The 3,670-nt window shown below is 46.6% G+C and overlaps 1 long non-coding RNA gene across 1 annotated transcript; it reads right to left on the bottom strand.

Moving 5' to 3' along the window:
* Positions 1 to 709: 709 nt before the first annotated feature.
* On the bottom strand, positions 710 to 3,435 carry LOC139707050 (uncharacterized). Its single transcript, XR_011708655.1, has 4 exons — positions 2,791 to 3,435; positions 2,530 to 2,671; positions 1,015 to 2,360; positions 710 to 878 (listed from the first exon to the last, which is right to left on the bottom strand). It is a non-coding gene; the product is annotated as an uncharacterized lncRNA (long non-coding RNA).
* Between the last annotated feature and the right edge of the window lie 235 nt (positions 3,436 to 3,670).

The raw sequence follows: 3,670 nt of genomic DNA, 5'->3' as shown, positions 1-3,670 counted from the left end.
CTAATCAGGCACAGTGGCTCATGCCTATAAATCCCAGCAGCTCGGGAGGCTGAGGCAGGAGGATCATGAGTTCAAAGAAAGCCTCAGCAAATTAGCAAGCCCCACCCATGCCCGCCAAATTAGCAAGGTCCTAAGCAACTCAGTGAGACCCTGTCTCTAAATAAAATATTTAAAAGGGCTGGGGGTGTGGCTCTGTGCTCAAGTGCCAGTGGGTTCAATCCCTGGTACCAAAAAACAAAACTACAACAACAACAAAAAACACCAAAAATTTTCTGGGCTGGGGTTGTGGCTCAGCGGTAGGGCTCTCGCCTAGCACATGCGAGGCCCCGGGTTTGATCCTCAGCACCACATAAAAATAAATACATAAAGTAAAGATATTGTGTCTATCTACAAGTAAAAAAAAAATACATATTTAAAACACATAAACAAAAAACCCCACAGTTCTTATGTTTGATTGAGATTTTTAAAAATTAGATGCAGAAGGAGCAGTGAGAGAGCGCTTGCCTAGCATGCACGAGGCCCATGCAACATCACAAAATAAACAAATAAAATGCAGGATTTTGCTGGAGTTGTAGCTCAGTGGAAGAGCGCTTACCTAGCATGTGTGAGGCACTGGGTTCAATTCTCAGCACCACATATAATAAATAAATAAAAGTCCATCAACAACTAAAAAAAATTTTTTTTAAAAAAATGCAGGATTTTTCCTTCCTTCTTCTTCTCCCTCTCTTCCTGTTGTCTCCTTGTAATCAAACCTCCCGGCTTGACAATACTGAAGCCTTAAGTACAGCACAAAGAAATCCCCCCTGGACTGCAAGTCACTGTTGGATGCTCCATTTTCTCCCAATGCTTTCAGGTACATTCCCTTCAAGGACATCCTCCTACAAAACCAGAGTCCAGGGATGGAGACCCAGAGTCAGCGTTGACGGCTTGCTGCTTCGGAGCCCATGCAGATTTCTCCAAGGATCCTGACCATCAATGTGCCCCTTCACAACGCAGCCTGTGCCCCATCCCTACCTTGCCTTTGGTTGCTGGGTGCCTCCAGTTCCTTCCCCTGGGCCACGTCCTCCTTCTCCCGCTGACTTGCATGACCTTGGCTCTCCTGAGGTCACAGGCTAGCTCTTTGTAGTGTGTCCCTCAGTTTAAGTTGTCTGGTTAGCTTGAGGCCACGGAGCTTCCCTTGGCAGGAACATCAGAAGCGATGGTGAGTCCTCGCCACATCCTCGCAGGTGGCCGAGGACCTCACTATGGCCCCTGGGTGACACTGCTCACCTGGGCTGCTGCCTCGTTTCCGCCCTGGACAGCCACTTGCATTTCCCTTGGCAGGTTTCAGAGGAGAGACACTTTGAGGTGTGGCCATTCCATTCCTAGTTTATTAATCTGTCCTATGGTTTGGATCTGGAATGTTCCCCAGAGGCCCATGTGGTAAAGGCCTGGTCCCCAGCTGGGCATTACTGGAGATGGCAGAGACTTTAAGAGGTGGGACCCAGTGGGAGGTGCGACAGGATCATGGGACCTCAGTCTCTTTCTCTACCATGAGCATGAGCTTTGCCACATGCTCTCCCCCACCCCACAGTGGCTGCTTCCCCAGGCCCAAGAGCAGTGGGGCAATCAACATGGTCTAGAACCTGCAAAACGGTGAGCCAGAACAAACCTTTCTTCTTTATAAGTTGATCATCTCAGGCGTAATGTTATAGTAATGGAAAGCTAAGTTTTTTAGCTTTAAATATCAGTATGGACAATGAATTCCTCTTCTTTAAAATTTATTTATTTATTTATTTTAGTTTTGTGGACACAATATCTTTATTTTATTTTTATGTGGTGCTGAGGATCAAACCCAGTGCCCCATGCATGCTAGGGGAGCGCTCTATCACTGTGCCACAACCCCAACCCCTGAATTCCTCTTTTATTTATTTATTTTTTTTAAGAATTTTTTTTAATATCTATTTTTTAGTTTTCGGCGGACACAACATCTTTGTTTGTATGTGGTGCTGAGGATCGAACCCGGGCCGCACGCAAGCCAGGCAAACGCGCTACCACTTGAGCCACATCCCCAGCCCGAATTCCTCTTTTATTCAATGGGTTTCTCTTCCTCTTCTCCTTCCTTCCCTTCTGCCTTCCTTCCTTCTCCCCACTTCTTTTCCTCTTTCTCCCTTTCTTTTCTTTCCTTCTTTCTCTCTCTCTCTCTCTTCCCTCTTTCCTTTTATCTTTCTTGATATTTGTGGCAGCTGTATTTATAGTAGGCTCAAAATAGAAACAACTCAAATGCCAGTCAAGGAAGGAATGGATAGACAGTGGCTTGTCCATGCAATGGACTCCTACTCGTGATCACAAAGGGACGGGCTACTGTCACCAACAACAACCTGGATGAAATTTAAAAACATGATGTTGAGAAAAAGAAGAGTAAAAATTTCCACAAACCAAGTAGTAAGAATTGTTTGATTTCAACCCTACGGTGTCCTAGAGCAGAAAAGAATGTAATCAATGAAGTTAGAAAGCTGAAGCCATTTTCCTCTGGGCAGGTGGACTCACCCGAGTAGGGACATGAGGAACTTCTGGTGAGATGGCACTGTCTCTGGGATCTGGCTCCCCAGACGTGAATGTTGTGAATACCCTTCAGTTGTAAATTCATGACTGCATGTGAACAACACACTCCAACAAAGAGGGGAGAAATCTGGAAAAAAAAAAATGAACAGAACTTGGCTACTGTTCAACAAAAACCTCCATTTTTCCATGACTTGTCTCTGACCAAGTAAATTTTTCAACTTAGTTTTTCCTTGATGTTTCCCAGACCTTGCCTCTGGGGGTGACCCAGGTTCATGGTGTAGGTTCCAGGTTCCAAGTGAGGAAGCTGAAGATTCTTGTTCTTGGGGCTGGGGCTGTAGCTCAGTAGTGGGTCACTGGCCTATCACTCAGGAGGCCCTGGGTTCCATCCTCAGCACCACATGAAAATAAATAAATAAAACAAAGGTATTGTGTCTGTCTACAACTAAAAATATTTTTTTAAAAAAATTATTGTTTTAGCTGGATGACAGGTGCAAGCCTGTCATCCCAGAGGCTTGGGAGGCTGAGACAGGAGGATCACGAGTTCAAAGCTAGCCTCAGCAAAATCGAGCTGCTAAACAACTCAGTTGACCCTGTCTCTATTTTTTTTTTTTTTTTAATAACAGTATGGACAATTAATTCCTCTTTTATTCAATAGGTTTCTATTCCTAATGGGGATGTGGCTCAGTGGCCACATGCCCCTGAGTTCAATCCCTATTACCCCTCAACCCCCAAATTCTTGTTCCTTCAGCTGGATGAGAAGCCAGCCATCAGCAGTGGTGTGTGAGAGGCCGAGGGAACACTGCTGGTCTCCCAGGAGGCCTGCCCTCCAGGAGGCCTGCCTGCTGCAGGGCCCTCGGGGTGCCTCCCCACTGCCCTCTGGGCCACACAGGACGGAAGCTTCCACCCAGTTCCGAGTGGCCCTTGTCCTTCTCTGGCGGGATAAATATGCTCTGGGTGGCACCAGCTGCTGCTCCACCTCGTTGTTCTTCCCTTGAGTGGCACCTCAGAAATAAAGTCTGGGCTCCTGGCTTGTCCCTTGCTAAATTCCAAGCTGTGGCACTTTCTCGCTCACATGTTTTCCTCCGGAGAATTCTGGTATCCAGGCCCAGAGGGTGACCAGGGTCCT

Source organism: Marmota flaviventris, chromosome 9 (genome assembly GCF_047511675.1).
Source record: "Marmota flaviventris isolate mMarFla1 chromosome 9, mMarFla1.hap1, whole genome shotgun sequence".
NCBI lineage: Eukaryota > Metazoa > Chordata > Mammalia > Rodentia > Sciuridae > Marmota > Marmota flaviventris.
This window is presented reverse-complemented; position numbering and strand designations above follow the sequence as displayed.